The following is a 20484-nucleotide window of genomic DNA, read 5'->3' on the forward strand; positions in this document are numbered from 1 at the left end:
TAACTCTATTTTTCTGTTCTTGGTTTCCTTACTCCCATTTGTAATTTTTCAGAAACATAAATGGCATAATGAATTAGTCAATGTTTATTGCGTAACAATAATCTGATCACAGGCATGTCAGAACTAGGGAGATTGAAAAAGAGGAGAAAGTTGAAGATGTGATAATTAACAAATGATTTACCATATATATGAGCAGGAGATAATGAAGGGAATGTCACTCCATTACTATCTTCTTCTTTTACTTTGTTTTTTTTTCCAAACAAAGTAGGTTTTGCTAAGAAAGTACAAATACAACTATAGAAATACGTTAGGTGATAAAGATTGTCATGTATGGTATAAATGAGGAAATATTGTTAGAATTTACTATTTAAAATAATATCTATATAATAATAAACAATAGTATCTATCTAGAGTTCTAATAAAGATTTACCTTAGGTTTTCAAGTTTGCTCATTTTATAATATCAATTTATTAGGGATAATTAACTTGAGATTTAAAATTATTCATTTCCTTCTTTTTTCGAGTTTTAACCAAGAGTAAGACACTTAGGTGACTGAGCCACCCAGGTGCCCCAGTTTTCTTCTTCTTTTTTCAATGTTTATTTACTTATTTTTGAGAGAGAGAGCACAAGCAGGGAAGGGACAAACAGGGAGACAGAGAATCCTAAGCAGGCTCCATGCCATTAGTACAGTTCCCGACAGAGGGCTTGAACAAAGAACTATGAGATCATGACATGAGCTGAAATCAAGAGTTGGATGCTTAACCAACTGAGCCACCCAGACGCTTCACAATTATTCATTTCATTCTTAAAAGTTATGTGAGCTTTATAAAAGCAGAAATACAGGAATAATACAAAACATGTACATTACTTTTATTCTAATAAGTGAGGCTATTTCAAGTGTTTGGTCATCAAAAAAAGAGCAAGATTCATAGGTGTGCATATTTTAAGAAACCTGGAATGTTTATTTTAGGTATTTTCTATTTTTAAAACATAAAAAACACTTAATGTTTCAGTCATAATTCTCCATGCATTAACTGTATGCAAATTTTATTAGAGAGCTTTAGTTAATATTCACATTTTATTGAGGAAGAAACTAAAACACAGGGAGGTTAGGTAACAATATTTTATAGTAGTTACAAATAAATGGAGATTCTTGAGTACACTTGCTAGAAAAAGAAGTTGTGAGTTTTTTATTCTTTTACTTTTTATTTTTATTGTTATTTTTTTAGTGTATACCTAATACTGTGCTTTTTATTCCTGTAACTTACTCATCCCATAACTGAAGATCTGTATCTCCCACTCCTCTTCACCGATTTTTCTCAATACCCTACCACCTTTCCCTGTGGCAACCAACACTTTGTTCTCTATATTTATAGTTTTGATTCAAGATTTTGTTTATTCATTTTTTCTAAGATTCCATTTATGAGTTGTATCACATAGTATTTGCTTTTCTCTGATTTATTTATTTCATTTAGTGTAATACGTAACAGGTCCACTCATGTTTTCTTAAATGGCATGCTCTCATCGTTTTTTATGGCTGTGTAATATTCGTGTGTGTGTGTGTGTGTGTGTGTGTGTGTGTGTGTGTGTGTGTATACACCACATTTTCCTTATCCATTCATTTATTGATGGACACTTAGGTCACTTCCTTATCTTGGCTATGTCAATGAAGCTGTGGTGAACATAAAGTTACATACATCTTTTCACTTAGTATTTTCATTTTCCCTAGTGGAATTACTGGATCATATGGTATTTCTACTTTTAATTTTTTGAGGAATTCCCCACTGATTTCCCCAGTGGCTGTACTAGTTTGCATTCCCACCAATAGTGCATGGTGGTCATTTTTCTCCACATCCCCACCAACACTTGTTTCTTGTCTTCTTGATTTTAGCCATTCTGAGAGGTGTAAGTTGTTACCTCATTGTGGTTTTGATTTGCATTTTCATGATGATTAGTAATGTTTAGCATTTTTCATGTCTCTGTCAGCCATCTGTATGTCTTCTTCGGAGAAATGTATATTCAGGTCCTCTGCACAGTTTTAAATCAGATTTTTGTTGTTGTTAAGTTGTATAAGTTTCTTTATATATTTTGGATATTAACACTTCATCAGATATATCTTCTCCCATTCAGTAGGCTTTTGTTTTATTGATGGTTTCCTTTGCTGTGCAAAAAACCTTTTATTTTAGTGTTTTTCCCATTGTTTATTTGTACTATCATTTCCCTTGACTAAGGAGACATATATAGAAAAATGTTGCTATGGCTGATGTCAGAAAAAATACTGCTTGTGTTCTCTTCTAGGATTTTTATAGTTTCAGGTCCCATGTTCAGATCTTTAATACATTCTGAGTTATTTTTCTGTATGGTGTTAGAAAGCAGTCTAATTTCATTCTTTTACATGTAGCTATTCAATTTTCCCAGCACCATTTATTGAAAAAAGTCTTTTTCCCATTGTATGTTCTTGCCTCCTTTGTCATAGATTAATTGGCCATTTAAATATGGGTTTATTTCAAGGGTTCCTATTCTGTTCTATTGGCCTATGTGTCTATATTTGTGCCAGTGCCTTACTGTTTTGATTACTGCAGCTTTGTCATATATCTTCAAATCTAGAATTATGATACCTCCTGCTTTGTTCTTCCTCTGAATTGCTTTGGGTATTCAAGGCCATCTATGGTACCCTTCAGGTTTTAGTATTATTTGTTGTAGTTCTGTGAAAAATGTTGTTGGTGTTTTAATAGGGATTGTGCTGAATCTTTAGATTGCTTTTGGTAATATGGACATTTTGACAATATTAATTTTTCCAGTCCAGGAGCATGGATTATCTTTCACTTGTTTGTCTTCTTCAGTGTCTTTATAGTTTTTTATACTTTTTTATATTTTATAGTTTTATAGTTTTTTTATAGTTTTTATAGTTATAAAACTACAGTGTTTTATAGTTTTCAGAGTACAGGTCTTTCATTTCTTTGGTTAAGGTTATTCCTTAATATTCCAAAAAGATATTTTATTCTTATTGGTGTAATTGTAAATGGTGTTGTTTTTAAAATTTTTCTTTCTGTGACTTTGTTGTTAGTATATATAAACACTACTAATTTCTGAGTATTAATTTTGTATTCTGCCCCTTTACTGAATTTTTTTTTAAATTTTTTCTAGTAGTTTTTTTGGTGAAGTTTTTAGGATTTTTCACATACAGTACCATGTCATCTGCAAATAGTGACAGTTTAATTTCTTCTTTACCAGTATGGATGCCTCTTTTTTCTTTTTTCTTTTTTTTTTTTTTTTTTTCTTGTCTGATTGCTAAGACTAGGGCTTCCAGTTCTTTTTTGACTAAAAGCATTGAGAGTGGACATTCTTGTCTTAATCCTGACCTTAAAGGAAAAGCTGCTAGTTTTCAACATTGAGGATGATGTTAGGTTTCTCTTTATTATAATAAAGAAAATAAAAAAAGCTGCTAGTTTTCAACATTGAGGATGATGTTAGGTTTCTCTTTATTATAATAAAGAAAAAAAATTATTTATAATAAAGAGGTTTCTCTTTATTATGTTATATTCCCTCAAACCCCATTTTTTGAGAGTTTTTATCATGAATGGATGTTAAATCTTGTCAAATGCTTTTTCTGCATCTATCAAAATGAACATATGGTTTTTATTCCTTCATTTCTTGATGTGATGTATGATATTAATTGATTTGTGAATATTGAACCACTTTACATCCTGGGAATAAATCCCACTAGATTATGATGAATGATCTCAGAACTTGGTTTTAACTAAATGTTTTCTTGATCAAAATTGATTGCTTCATCTATTTCATAGTCCATATAAAATAATAACCATGTTAGGTTAATACAGTTTTAAAACTGAGCAAGATTATACGTATAATTTGATAATTTCCAAATCTGTGTTTATAATTTTTTTAATATTTTATTTTTAAATCTCTTTATACAATGCAGGGCTCAAGTCAACAACCCTGAGATCAAGAGTCACACACTCAACTGACTAAGCCAGCCAGGCACCCCTGTATTTGTAATTATTATCAAATAATTAGAGGAAGTACTTATTTATAAACTATGAAATAGAGAATATATTTTTTTTTGTCATTTGCTTTAGGGCATAGCCATGAGATAATAACCTTAAAACCCTTTTACTTCTATCATGTAATAGGTTACTTTTTAAATATCTCTGTGTGTATTACTAATTTCTTTCATTTAATAGTAATACAAAAAGTTAACTGAATTTCTTTACATTTTTGTCTGAAGAGTAAATAAAATATAATAAATTCATACATATTATAGGCAAACCATACAGAGTAAAAAAAGTAGGATATGGATATGAGTTTTCTTAAATTTCTCCCTTAAGAGAAATTCTAACTTCAGCCTTTTTTATTTTATTTTATTTTATTTTATTTTATTTTATTTTATTTTATTTTATTTTTTATTTTTTTTAAAAATGGGATCCATGCTCAGTGTGGAGGCTTGAATTCATATCCCTGAGATCAAGACTTGGGTGCTTAACTGACTGAGCCACCCAGGCACCCCCAAACTGCAGCATTTTTTATTCTATTTATCATTTCCATTTCCATCTCATTTCAATTTTTTGCCTTAGATATTATTATTTAACTTTAGACTTAAAAATGCATATTCCTATTCAAATATTTATATCAGTTATACCACACTGCTACTATTATTGTTTTCATTGGGCACCAGTATTTGTAATGATTAATTATATTCTATCTAAAGACAGAGGTGTCTTTTCTGATTATTTTAAAATACCTTTTCAAAATTATTTAGCATTCTGTTCATATAATATCACATACTGCCTCTAATATGTGTAATTGTATTCTATAATGGCATGACTTACTACAATTATGCTTTCATCTATCAAACACTTCTCTACTACTTCCCTCATAGAAAGCCCACATAATCTGTTTTTCTTTTTTTAATGTTTACTTATTTAACTGAGAGAGAGAGAGAGAGCATGAGTAGGGTAGAGACAGAGAGAGAGAGAGAGAGTGAGAGAGAGAATCCAAGCAGGCTCCATGCTGTTAGCGTGGAGCAAAGTCTGACGTGGGGCTTGATCTCATGAACTGTGAGACCATGACCTGAGCTAAAATCAAGAGTCAGATGTTTAACCAATTCAGCCACCCAGGTGCCCCCATAATCTGTTTTTCTTGATGTTTTATAATGAATTGTCTTGCCCCTGGTAAATACATATCAATATTCTTCTCAAGAAGTAAAATATTTTCTCTAGAAATTAATCAAACTATCAGTGATTATTTTGTTCATGGGGTTTCAAATTCCATACACAAATGTTGTTTCTTTTTTAAATTAAATGTTTCTAAAGAATATTCTCTCTAGTTAATCTTCACTATTAAATGTTTTAAAAGTTAAATTTTATTTATATTTGCATAGGATGGCTTCAGTTAATGCCCAGTTTTTGACCATACAAACTGCATTGCATTTCATTCTTATGCATATATTCCACTGCATTTTACAAAATAATTATAGTAGCCTAAGTCTCTTAACATAACACATAGCATATTTTATTACCTTTAGCAACTTTGTTGTGGTATATTTTTAACTTTTTAATTCCTATCTACTTTTATTCTTAACATTTACAATGGACTTTTTCAAGTAATAATACAACTTGTGCCATAGTAAAACTTCTTTATAATATTCTTTGAGCATTTTTGTAACATAAAATAGAATTACTAATCTACAAAAGAGTAAATTGCAGAAAGTGGCAATTGGCAGTGGAAGTAGATTTTGTATAAATTATCTTACCTATATGTTTCTAAAGGTACCATATCTATGCCAAAAACTTTTGAGAAAGTGGTGTTTTGAAATGTCAGAAGTTCAAAAATAGCCAAAGTAAAACCAATGAATCACCAAATACTAATTAGTATTTGTTTATTGTGCACACACCAAAAAAGACAGTGCAAACGAGAGAAGCACTCAACCAAACATGGAATGAGGCTCAGAAGTATATTGTTATAAAGGAGTCTGTATAGTGAGAAAGCAAAGACTGTTTATTCTTTACGGTGATTGCTTATGTTTAGAATTTTCTTAAAAGATAAGGAATTAATCAGCTTTCAGAGATATAAGCAATTAATGACCCAGGTCAAGTTAGGTTTACAAAATTAAATTAAGCTTTTCTTGTATGACTAAACTGGTTGGGTCTGGTCAAGGAATTTTTAAGACTGGTTTCCATTTACTTTTGGTTTAATAGTGAATTAAGTGCAAAACCAACACTATTAGAAAATAAGTGTTTTTGCGTCATTTTCAGCTGGTATAAATTAATGCAATCGACTGCATGAATTTTTATAATCTGTGCAGAGGATACATTTTAGTTCTTACATTGAGTAAAAATACAGGGAATTTTCCATTAAGATGGTGAAGTAAGTGTGCTTTTGTCTTTGTTCTCTCTGAAACCAACAAATATGTAACAAAAAGAATGGAAAATAGAAAAACATAGAATATCTTAATGAAATTAGGAGAAAACAGTACCCTTAGACACTTGAATAATATAAACAAATACTGCAAATAAATTGAAATTTGGACCAAAGTGGAGAGCAAAAATATTTAAATTTACCTCTACAGACTTTGGATGGCAAGCAATAACTACAAAAAATAGGCAACGAAACAATGATTTATGTCTTTCTTTCTTTCTTTCTTTCTTTCTTTCTTTCTTTCTTGCTTTCTTGCTTTCTTGCTTTCTTGCTTTCTTGCTTTCTTGCTTTCTTGCTTTCTTTCTTTCTTGCTTGCTTTCTTGCTTTCTTTCTTTCTTGCTTGCTTTCTTTCATTTTTTCATGGAGCAGCAGGATTGCGGGCATGGATAGGACAATCGGAATATCCTGCAGCTCTGTTGAATATGAGAGTAGTAAAGGAGGTTGTTGAAAACAAAATTCAACTGAGTAAATTTTGAAGGATTTATTGGTTTTATTCAAGGATCTACAAATCAGGCACCATCTAATCTAGCAGATAGTAGCTCCAAGAAGATGTATAAAATCAAAGACTTGTATAGGCAGAAGGCAGCAGAAAAAAAAGCAAATTATCTAGGCAAAAAAGCAAGTTATCGAGGCAAAAACCAGATTGGTTATTACCAGCTTACCTTTCCTTAGGGATGGCAGGTATCTTATTAGGCAGATGACCTAACTAAGGCTGATAACGCTATTCCTGATTGATTGGTTTAAGATTCCATTTCTGGGAGAGGTGAAACTGTAATTAAGTTGAGTCTAAGTTTGGTCTAAGTTCATGGGGTTTGGCATGAAGGGCTTCATTTTCTACTTATTGTTTTGTTTTTAAAAAAGGGAGTGTTGAAACAAATAGAAATAATAAAATGAAAGAAAAGTTTATATACAGAAAAAAAATATAGAAGATACTGATGGCAATTACCTTGAAATTAAACTATAGTTGGCAGTCACCTCTGTAGAAGCTGCCCAGGGTCAGTTTATGTGAAGTATATGACATCTCAGAATGTGAATATGGAGATTCTCTATATGGTAAAATTCTTGCTTGCTCCAAAGAAAGAATTTTACAATGAGGGTGAATCATTTGTAAATATCTTTGCCTATAATCTGATTTTTTTTTTTTTTGCTACTTTTACTTTTGTTTGATTCATCTGTTTGTACAGTATCTTATCTGGAAGAGTTTTTGTTTTATATTGGATTTTCTTATATCTGTTTAATGTTTGAGGATGGTCTTCGTGGAGAATTAAAGGAGACAGAGATTCCTAAAGCTTCCAATCCAGTCTAAGCTGGCCTGAAAACTAATGGTTGGATGTTTTATTAGATTGGTAAAAAGAGATTGGTCAAACTTTGAATTGAATCTCTATGAAAACACTTCCTACCTAGTTAATTCATTAAGGTTTTTCATTTTATTGAAGTTTGAGGGTCAAGGATAGTCCAGGCACTGATGCTGGAGCCCATTCTCATCTTTCTAAGCGGCCAAAAACACACTTTTGTCCAAGCTGGTAACTTTTAGTGCCTTTTTTTCTGTTTGTCATTGCTCCTGGAAGACCTCATATTTCTGTATGAAGTCACAATATAATCCTATAGTTGTTTTGGGAAAATACTCTATATATAAAGAATATCAATAAATCCTAACTTTGGCTATTGTGGGGGAACTCTGGATGTGAGTTTTTTTTTCATTTTAAACATTTATTATGTTTTTAAATATAAATATTTATTTAAATTCTAGTTAGTTAACATATTGTACACTATTGGATTCAGAGGAGAATTTAGTGATTCATCACTTACATATAATACCCAATGCTCATCACAACACATACTCTCCTTAGTACCAATCAAACATTTAGCCCATCTCCCTCCACCCCCAGCAACCTTCAGTTTTTCTTTTTTCTATTAAAAGTCTCTTATGTTTTTTCCCCTCCTTCTCTCTCTTTTTTATCCCTTCCCCTTTGTTCATCTATTTTGTTTCTTAAATTCCACATATGAACAAAATCATATGGTATTTGTCTTGCTTAGCATAATATACTGTAGCTCCATCCATGTCATTGCAAATGGCAAGGTTTCATTATTTTGATGACTGGTACTCTATTGTGTACACACACACACACACACACACACACACATATATATATATATATGTATATGTATATATGTGTATATGTATATATATGTATATGTATATATATATCCCATCTTTTTTATTATTTTTTAATATGAAATTTATTGTCAAGTTGGTTTCCATACAACACCCAGTGCTCATCCCAATAGGTGCCCTCCTCAATGCCCATCACCCACTTTCCCCTCCCTCCCACCCCCCATCAACCCTCAGTTTATTCTCAGTTTTCAAAAGTCTCTTATGATTTGCCTCCTTCCCTCTCTGTAGCATTTTTTCCCCTTCCCCTCCCCCATGTTCTTCTGTTAAGTTTCTCAGGATCCACCTAAGAGTGAAAACATATGGTATCTTCTTTCTCTGTATGACTTATTTCACTTAGCATAACACTCTCCAGTTCCATCCATGTTGCTACAAAAGGCCATATTTCATTCTTTCTCACTGCCAAGTAGTATTCCATTGTATATATAAGCCACAACTTCTTTATCCACTCATCAGTTTTGGACATTTAGGCTCTTTCCATACTTTGGCTATTGTTGAAAGTGCTGCTATAAACATTGGGATACAAGTGCCCCTATGCATCAGCACTCCTGTATCCCTTGGGTAAATTCCTAGCAGTACTCTTGCTGCGTCATAGGGTAGATAGATCTATTTTTAATTTTTTGAGGAACTTCCATGCTGCTTTCCAGAGTGGCTGCACCAGTTTGCATTCCCACCAACAGTGCAAGAGGGTTCCCATTTCTCCACATCCTCTCCAGCATCTGTAGTCACCCGATTTGTTCATTTTAGCCACTCTGACTGGCGTGAGGTGATATCTCAGTTACCACATCTTCTTTATCCATTTAACAGTTGATGGACACATCTGGGCTCTTTCATAATTGGGCTATTGTTGATAATGCTGCTATAAACATCAGGGTGCATGTGCCCCTTCGAATCTGTATTTTGTATCCTTTGGGTAAATACCTAGGAGTGCAATTGCTGGGTCATAAGGTAGGGTGTTTTTTTTTTTTTTGTTTTTGTTTTTGTTTTTGTTTTTACTTTTTGAGGAACTTCCATGCTGCTTTCCAGAGTGGCTGCACCAGTTTGCATTCCCACCAACAGTGTAAGAGAGTTCCCCTTTCTCTGCATCCTTGCCAAAATCTGTTGTTTCCTGTGTTGTAAGTTTTAGCCATTCTGACAGGTGTGGTGGTATCTCATTGTGATTTTGGTCTGTATTTCCCTGATGATGAGTGATGTTGAGCATCTTTTTATGTGTCTGTTAGCCACCTGGATGTGTTCTTTGGAAAAATGTCTGTTCATGTCTTCTGCCCATTTCTCAACTGGATTATTTGGGGGCAGGTATTAGTTTGAGAAGTTCTTTACAGATTTTAGATACTGACCCTTTATCAGATATGTCATTTGCAAATATCTTCTCCCATTGAGTACGTTCCCTTTTAGTTTTGTTGTGTTTCTTTCATGCAGAAGCTTTTTATCTTTTTTTTTATGAAATTTATTGTCAAATTGGTTTCCATACAACACCCAGTGCTCATCCCAAAAGGTGCCCTCCTCAATACCCATCACCCACCCTCTCCTCCCTCCCACCCCCCATCAACCCTCAGTTTGTTCTCAGTTTTTAACAGTCTCTTATGCTTTGGCTCTCTCCCACTCTAACCTGGTTTTTTTTTTTTTTCCCTTCCCCTCCCCCATGGGTTCCTGTTAAGTTTCTCAGGATCCACATAAGAGTGAAACCATATGGTATCTGTCTTTCTCTGTATCTTGATGAGGTCCCAATAGTCATTTTTGTTTGTGTTTCCCTTATCTCCAGAGACACGTCTAGTAAGAAGTTGCTATGGCCGAAGTAAAAAAGCTTGCTGCCTGTGTTCTCATCTAGGATTTTGATGGTTTTTGGTCTCACATTTAGGTTTATTTATTTTGAATTTATTTTTGTGTAAGAGTTAAGAAAGTGGTCCAGATTCATTCTTCTGTATGTTGCTGTCTAGTCTTCCCAACACCATTTATTGAAGAGACTCTCTTTTTTCCATTGGATATTCTTTCCTGCTTTGTCAAGTATTAGTTGACCATATAGTTGTGGGTCCATTTCTGGGTTTCTGTTCTGTTCCACTGATCTGCGTTCTGTGTTTGTGCCAGTACCATACTGTGTTGTTGACTACAGCTTTGTGATACAGCCTGAAGTCTGGAATTGTCACTCCTCCAACATGGTTTTTCTTTTTCAAGATTGCTTTGGCTATTTGGGGTCTTCTCTAGTTCCATACAAATTTTAGAATTGTTTGTTCTAGCTTTGTGAAAAATGCTGGTGGTATTTTGATAAGGATTGCATTAAATGTATAGATTGTTTTGGGTAGTATAGACTTTTTAACAATATGTATTCTTCCAGTCAGTGAGCATGGAATGTCTTTTAACTTCTTTGTGCCATCTTCAATTTCTTTTATCAGTGTTCTATAGTTTTCAGAGTATAGATCTTTTACCTCTTTGGTTAGGCTCATTCCTAGGTATCGTATGTTTTTTGGTGCAATTGTAAATGGGATCAATTCCTTGATTTCTCATTCTGCTTCATTATTGGTGTATAGAAATGTGACAGAATTCTGTATTTTTTATAACCTGCCACTTTGCTGAATTCATGTATCAGTTCTAGTAATTTTTGGTGGAATCGTTGAGGTTTTCTGCATAAAGTATATTTTCTGCAAATAGTGAATTTTTGACTTCTTCCTTGCTGATTTGGATGCCTTTTATTTCTTTTTGTTGTCTGATTGCTGAGGTTAAAACTTTCAGTATTATATTAAATAGTAGTGGTGAGAGTGGACATACCAGTTTGTTCCTGACTGTTGGGGAAAGACTCTCAGTTTTCTCCACTAAGGATGATATTAACTGTGGATCTTTGAAATATGTTGCCTCTATCACTACTTTGTTGAGAGTTTTTATTGAAAATGGATGCTGTATTTTGTCAAATGCTTTTTCTGCATCTACTGAGAAAATCATATTCTTATCCTTTCTTTTATTAAATTGATATATGTATCGTGTTGATTGACTTGTGGAATTTAAACCAGCCCTACAGCCCAGGAATAAATCCCACTTGATCATGGTAAATAGTTTTTTTTTTAATGTACTGTTGTATTCAATTTGCTGGTATCTTGTTGAGAATTGTTGCATCCATGTTCATCAGGGATGTTGGTCTATTATTCTCCTTTTTAATGGGGTCTTTATCTGGTTTTGGAATTGAGGTAATTCTGGCTTTGTAGAATGAGTTTGGAAGTTTTCCTTCCATTTCTATTTTTTGGAACAGTTTGAGAAGAATAGGCATTAACTCTTCTTGAAATGTCTGGTAGAATTCTCCTGGGAAGCCACCGGGCCCTGACTTTTGTTTCTTGGGAGATTTTTGATTACTGATTCAGTATCTTTGCTGTTTATGGGACTGTTCAAATTTTTTCTTTCTTCCTGCTTTAGTTTTGATAGCTTATTTATCCGTTTCTTCTACATTGCCCAATTTGTTGGCATATAGCTTTTCCTATTCTCTTATAATTGTATTTTTGTGGTGTTGTGATCTTTCCTCTTTCATTCATGTTTTTATTCATTTGGGTCTTTTCTCTTTCATAAGTCTGGCTAGAGATTTATCAATTTTGTTAATTTTTTCTTTTAAGTTTATTTATTTTGAGAGAGACAGGTAACACTAGTGGAGCAGGGGCAGAGAGAGAGGGAGAAAAAGAATCCCAAGTAGGCTCTGCACTGCCAGCACAGAGCCCAATGTGGGGCTTAAACCCACAAAGCCATGAGATCATGGCCTGAACCAAAACCAAGAGTTGGCACACCTAACTGAGACACCCATTTGCCCCTCAATTTTATTCTTTCAAAGAACCAACTCCTACTTTCATTGATATGTCCTGCTTTTCGTTTGTTTCTATATCATTTATTTCTGTTCTAATTTTCATTATTTCTCTTATTACTGCTTTATTTGCTGTTCCTTTTCTAACTCCTTTAGGTGTTAGTATTTGAGACTTGTATACTTGAGACATATCTTGCTTCTTGATGTAGTATTGCTATAAGCTTCCATCTTTGGTCAGCTTTTGCTGTATCCCAAAGGTTTTGGACTGTTATGTTTCTTTGTTTGCTTTTCGGTTGCTTCCATGTTTTTTGTTTCCTTTCTTTTTTAATTTCCTGGTTCACCCATTCATTCCTTATAGGATGTTTTTTAATCTCCATGTATTTGTGGTCTTTCCAAATTTTTTCTTGTGGTTGACTTCAAGGTTCATAACATTATGGTCTTAAAATGTGCATGGTATGATCTCAAACTTTTTGTGCTGGTTGAGGCCTGATTTGTGACCCAGTATGTGATCTGTTCTGGAGAATGTTCCATGTGCACTCAAAAAGAATGTATACTTTGCTGCTTTAGGATGAGATGCTCTGAATATATCTGTAAGTCCATCTGGTCCAGTGTATCATTCAAAGTAATGATTTCTTTGTTGATCTTCAGCTTAGATGATCTGTCCTTTGCTGTAAGTGGGGTGTTAAACTCCCCTACTATTACTGTATTATTATCAGTGAGGGTTTTTTTTTAGTTCATTATTAATTGATTTATATATTTGGCTGCTTTCAATATGGGGGCATAAATCTTTGCAATTGTTAGATCTTCATGTTGGATAGACCCTTTATTGTGATATAATGTCCTTCTTCATCTCTTGTTACAGTGTTTGGTTTAAAATCTGGTTTCTCTTATGTAAGTAGGCTACTCTGTCTTTCTATTGATGTCCATTAGCATGATAAATGATTCTCCAGCCCCTTACTTTCAATCTGCAAGTGTCTTTAGGTGTAAAATGAGTCTTTTGCAGGCAGTATATAGGTGAGTCTTGTGGGGTTTTGTTGTTGTTGTTGTTTTTGTGTTTTTTTTATCCATTCTGGTACTCTGTGTCTTTTGATTAGATCATTTAGTCCATTGGCTATGTTAAAGTTAATAAATCCATACACTTAGAGGAAACCTAGAAATTCAATAAAATGATACTCAAAAACGAATTAGCTTTTAAAATTGGAATGGTGAAACCTCAAAACAAAATGCTTACTCCACAGTAGTGTTTCACAGAGTCTCTGAAATTATCTAAAGCATGCTATTTTTTATAAATACATTTCTCTACTCATGACTCACCTTCATCAGCCAATTATATTCATCCTATTCCCTCTATGCTCTTCTCTGGCCTCTTGAATTAATGGCCCCTTATTTCAGGGCTTTTCTCAGGAAATTAAAAATGGCATTGTATAAAATTCCCCTAATAATAGTCAAACTATCTTTAGAACTCATACTGTGATTTCCTTGAACTCTGAAGTTAACACATGCAGTCCAATTTCTATTACTAAATAAAACAGCATTTTTCAAGTAAATAATTATATAATTATAAAATGTGTTACTTGCTCCTTTTCATATTGGCATCTACTGATGTAACCCCTTCCGTCCAGCAACTTTACTACCCTTAAGCATCAAGGATAACCCCTTAATTATGGCTCTGCAGTTTTAAGAAGGGTTCATGACTTGAACAAATTTTTAGATACTGCAGTACCCAATCCTGTTTCACAAGTGTTTACTGGTGGATTTATATTAACAGTGAAAATGGTAATGCCATTAAACTATTCCATATTCTGTAAACTGAAAGTATTTACCAGAATCTAAATCAACTCAAGTGGCTACCTGGAGATAGTGCTGTTTAAAGCTACAAGATCATAGTAGAGATGATTGTACAGAAGTTAGTGTAATGATTTAATACACTATTGTGCTAAACAGGATTTTTGATTGAATCTTGTACAAAGGCCTATTACAGAGCAGAAGGAGAAATTCATAGAGTTGTTCATAAGAGTTTGATCATAAATGAACAAGACTTGGCCCACAATACTGTAAACAAGATGAAAACAATCATGATGTGAGGGCCAAGAGGCTGAGATTTGTTGATGCCAAATGGTGATCTGGTAAATGGATGTTTGCCATCATGCTCCATGAGACCATCTATAAAGGTAGGAAAAAATGTGCCAGAATCTGTAGGAAAATGTTGTGTATGACAGCAGAGGACAGGGACTGGTTGTGGCTAACTTGAAGATGTGGAGATATATATATATATATATAGATATATATATATATATACACACACACACACACATATATGTATACATATATATGTATATATATACACATACACATACACACATACATACATGAAGATATATATATACACACATATATATGTATGTATGTGTATATATATATACATATTTTATTTTTGCTGTGATCCTGAAATGCAAAATTTTTGTGTAATGAAACATTGTGACTAAAAGCAATATTCTTTCTTACTAAATTATGAAACCAATAGAGCAGAAACATACTTGGTATTGAGAGTGATCCACATATAATCTATAATCACATCGAAACAAGGTTATATTCTACCACTGAAACAGAAACTGTAGCTGTCAAAATATAGCAATGTATACACAATTCATAAACCTATTCAAGTAATTATAATATTTTAGGATGAAGTAGCATTGAATATCAAATAGAAAAATAGAGTTTAGAGATATTTAGGATTTGAGGAACTACTTTACGTATCTGGTAAGGTGTTTTGTTATGATACTGAGATTATTTTATACTCACAGAGACAAATGGAGCAATGATAGTTTCTCATATTTCAATGCCATGTTCAAGTTCAGTAAAAATGCTCTTTTTTAATGTTAAATTTGAGGTTGGAAGAATCACACAAGTAATTTCCTTGTCATTTTTATGTACTTCAGCATTTTTATGAATTGCTTTTCTTGTAGATAACATGGTATATATTTCACAACTTATTTAGCTTGTTTCATTATTTCTTAAGCAGAAAAGATTTATATTGCTAGAGATTATGTAAGAGGAAAGCAGTTACTTAAGATATTGAAGTAAAGTAGAGTTAAGATGCTGGACAACAATGGCACAGTAAACTCCATAAAACTTACTTGACAGCAAGGTATTTTTATGATCCACACACTATAAATGTTGGTGTAATGGAGTGAAAAGCATATTTAAATTGCCTAGAGAATAACAATGAAAGATGGAAGGAATTTTATGTGTAAATATTTTATAGTTCTAGAGCACTGCTCATTTAATATGGTTTATTTTTCTGAGTGATAAATAAAATGACCTGGGCTACTTCTATTTACCTATTTCTAAGTTATAAATTGATTAGCTATGCCATTATCTCTTATTTTAATAATCCTATTATTTTAAAAAGCATATAAATAGCGTTTTTTATCTGCTTTTAAGCAAGGCAGATATTTTACAATATTTATTTTACATTAATATAAAACTTAAAATATGTGTAGTTATTGTTGTCATATGATGAAATAGGGCCATTAAAGTGTTTTGGATAATTCCATCACATTAAAAATATATATTGTTAGGGTTATATGTGAACATTGTAACAGGATAAGTTCCTTGACTCTGCATTACAATAATTTAAAGTAAGTTGAGATCTAAATTTGGCTTCACACACCAGTCTTCCAACCTGTTTTCAGAGTTCCCCCAAGTATTTCCCCCTAGAATGTTTATTTATAGTCTAAATTCAATGCCTTTAGTTCCAGTGTTTCCCTCGTATCAGGTTAAAAAATTCTTGAAAGAAGTAAACAGAATTGTGTGCACACATACGTGCCTCTCTGTGCACGCATATGTTTAACAGTGCATATTAGTCACTAGTGTTTGCTGAAATACTCTTCACACTATAAAATTTAAATCTCATGAGGTAACTATAATTAGGTGATACTTGGATGATCACTGTATGTTTGGGGTGTGTAAATACCCTACTAGGGTTGAAGTGTACACTTAGATTAATAATACTAATTAAAAAAAATGTAATGCACTAAGAGATTAAACACCCCAGAATAACATAGCTTTGGCAAATAATTGTCTTCAGATACACTGATGCAGATACATCAATTAATAAGACCATGTTGAAGGAAACTATTTTTTTTATCTTAAAATTGTAGGCAAGGGCTATTATCTAGTCTATTTCTTTGTATAACAATGTCGGTTCAAGCATTTTTTGCTTCATCTTTTAATTTAAAATCTAGTTAGTTAATATACAGTGTAATATGTTTCATAGTTTTTAACATTTAAATAAATATTTGGTAGTAAGATATCAAGGCTTTATTCAATTAATAGACATAAAATATTGAGCATCTACCAACTTAATTTTTTTTAATGTTTGTTTATTTTTGAGAGAGACAGTGCAAACGGGGGAGGCGCAGAGAGAGAGAGAGGGAGACACAGAATCCAAAGCAGACTCCAGGGTCTGAGATGTCAGCCCAGAGCCTGATGCGGGACTCAAACTCACGAGCCATCAGATAATGGCCTGAGCTGAAGTCGGACACTTAACCAATTGAGCCACCCAGGCGCCCCAAGCATCTACCAATTTCTATATAACTTCCTGCATCCACTTTTATATTGTGGTTAGAATATTTCTGTTATTGACTTGTTCAATTTGAGTTGTGAGTTTGATATCTAAGTAAATACATTAGTCAAATACCCAGGGTTGGTTGGAGAGAACAGTAACTTCTATGTGTCACATTCCACTAAATGATATATTGACTTCACCATTTAAAATATGGCAGATATTTTAATTCCATGCCTTTTGGGGGTTTTGTTGTGTTTTGTGTTTGAGAGCGAGAGTGCACTTGCAAGTGGGAACTTACAGAGGGATAGAGAGAGAAAATCTTAAGTAGCTTCATACCCAGTGGAGAGACTGATGTGGGGCTCAATCCCATGACCATGAGATCATGACCTGAGCTGAAATCAAGAGTCAGATGCTTAGCTGACTAAGACACCCAGGCACCCCTTAATTCCATGTTTTTGGACATAAGCAGAAGAATAACGGTGACAGATTTCATTAAAAAAATATTCTCTCAAACATTACTAATGAACTGTTTTAATATATTTCCACTTTCACTGTATGAAATTGGAATTTATGGTGATAAATTCTTTTAAGTAAAATTTACAGTAAAGTTTTAGCTCTTGAACATTATTTTTAGCATAGAGTTTGCTATTTATAAATATGTACCTATTATAATTATGCTATAGTAACTATGGTATATTTGCTACAAAATGATGTCATAAACACGCTTAAAAACTAGTGACTTGTTACGGTTAAAACTAGTGATTTGTGCCCTCTTTGATATTTCTATAAATTATATTTTTAAAGACAACAATATTTCTAAGTCTATTACTGACAGATATTAAGCTCCTTTTTTCAGAAAAATAAAACAAACATAATGCCACAAAAAATTAGGGAATACTTCTTCAAAGACATACCACATAAAGGATACACATGTATTTAAATACATTATTACTGTTATTTTTAAAATTTATTTCCTTCTTCATTCAGATTTTTATTAAAAACTGAAGGAATTTGTACCATTTTGTTTTGTTTGTTTTTTTGGTCAGGTGACATTGTCCTAGCATTCCTACTGTTTTTGCAATTTCTAATTTAATAATGCTTTTGACGTTCTTATTCTCCCCTTACTGCTCACTGCTTTTTGTCTATACTTCTTCTAAATAGTTAAATTGACTTTATTCTTGAGATATTGCGTCTTTTTTTTCTTCTCTCTCCTTTTTTTTGGATATAGCATTTATGTTTATGGATCACCATATAGTACAGAATAACAGCATACAAGTTGTTATACACAGCTTTCTCCATTCCATTATTTAGTAAGTTATTTTTTGTTACAGTTTTTATTTTTTCATTGGTTAAATAGACCTTCTGATATTTTTTTTAACTTCCAAGTGACTTTAATGTTATTAGTGAAAGAGTGGTAGGGTTTGTTCAATTGTTTTCATTAAAATCTAGTACTATTGCATTGTGATGTGAGAATTTCTGATTTCTGAAATATGCTAAGCTTTTTGGACTAGTTATAAAATATTTTTCTTAAGCACTCATTGAACACATTTTAAATTTTCTCTGTATTTAATAAAGCTCAATGAGTTTGTCTTATTCATTTTTAATGCTTCATTGCTTAAAGGACTGCTGGGACATAGGAGGCAACTGATAAATAATTGTTGCTTGAATGACGAGTGTATTGAATAATGCTGGGGTTTTTGGGGGGGGTGTTTTGTTTTTTGTTTTTTGTTTTTTGTTTTGTTTTTTTGAGATTGAGAGAGCACTAGTGGTAGAGGGAGAAGGAGAGAATCTTAAGCAGTTTCCATGCTCAGCGTGGAACCCAACACAGGACTTGATCCATGATCATTAGACACTTAACCAACTGAGTCACCCAGGGGCCCCAATAATACTGTTATTGAAATTTAGAACATATATGACTGTATTTCATGGGAGACCTGAGTGGTTCAGTCAGTTAAGCATCTGATGCTTGATTTCAGCTCAGGTCATGATCTCGCAGTTTGTGAGTTCTAGCCCTTGTTGGACTCTGTGCTGACAGTGTGGAGCTTGCTTGGGATTCTCTTTCTCTCCCTCTCTTTCTGCCCCTTACCTGCTCATTCTCATTCTCTCTCACTCCCTATCTCTCAAAATAAATAAATAAACATTGAAGAACACAGCAATTTGTCTATATTTTAAAAATATATATACATGACTGAATTTCAAAAATGTGTAACCTGGAATAACGGATAAAAAGAAAAAGGGAAAATGGAATCCTGCAGGCAGTATATGAAAACGAAAGGTTTACTCTTTTTAATAAGAACAAACACAAATAATGAATAATGCTTTTATTTTCTCTACTCTCTCTGTTGATATGAAGTTCACTTACAGGGAATATTAAAACTGTGGTAGACTCAAATGTAAATTGACACCTTGATTGTCTATTTGAGGGAGTTTTTTCACTTAGAAGGCTCATATGGAGTCAATGCAGTGTGGTTAATGCATTTCCATGACATCTCACTTGTTTTCAAGTACTTGGGAGTTATCTATTAGTAAATCCAAAATAGTAACAGAAATCTCTTTACCGGTTTTGTTGACAGCATTGTTCACTATGATTACCAATTTTCAAAACTATTTGTATTTAAATACAACTTCCCTTCTATAAGTACTCTTCATCTCTTTGATTGTTTATGAGGCCAATTCAACTTTAATAACTTTTTTGAGATGACAGAAAATATCAGTGGTGACAGAATTAATAACTGAGGTCTTTGTGTATAGACAAAAGGTTTTACTAGTGGTAATATGATTTTCTAATTTTGTGCTGAGATTTGTGACATTAAATTATTTGCCATAGCAACTGTCTGTGTTGTCATAAAACATAGGAAAATGACTTCAATTCAGGTTCAGTAACACAAAACCATAGGAAAACAAAATGAGAAAAACATTGCTAAGTTAAAGATTCTTTTCATAATTTCATTTTTTATATCACTAAGTTAATATCAAGTATTTCTTTGAATATAAAGTATGAATATATACACTATATGTGCATATATGTATAATATAAATAGATAATTATAAAATATTTATTATATACCTAAAACATGCTTTTCAGTGACAACATTATATATTAAAATAATCAGTAAATGTGTAATTTGTGAATCACAGTAGTCAAAGTTTGTTTACTTTATGAAAGAAACATGTATTTGCCAACAAATACTTTAAAATGAAAAAGTAGATTGGGTGCCTGGGTGGCTCAGTCAGTTAAGCATCCGACTTTGGCTCAGGTCATGACCTCATGGTTCCCAAGTTTAAGCCCTGCATCAAGCTCTGTGCTAACAGCTCAGAGCCTGGAGCCTGTATCTGATTCTGTGTCTCCCTCTCACTGCCCCTCCCATGCACACAGTCTGTCTCTATCAAAAATGGATAAACATTTAAAAAATCTTTAAAAATGAAAAATGTAGGCAAGCACATGATTCTATTTGCTTCCTATGAAATCGTGATTCCCCAGTGGATACAATCCACCACCAATAATGGTTAGAGAAAACAAGAGGGAGA

This window comes from Felis catus, chromosome C1 (assembly GCF_018350175.1).
Source record: "Felis catus isolate Fca126 chromosome C1, F.catus_Fca126_mat1.0, whole genome shotgun sequence".
Lineage (NCBI taxonomy): Eukaryota > Metazoa > Chordata > Mammalia > Carnivora > Felidae > Felis > Felis catus.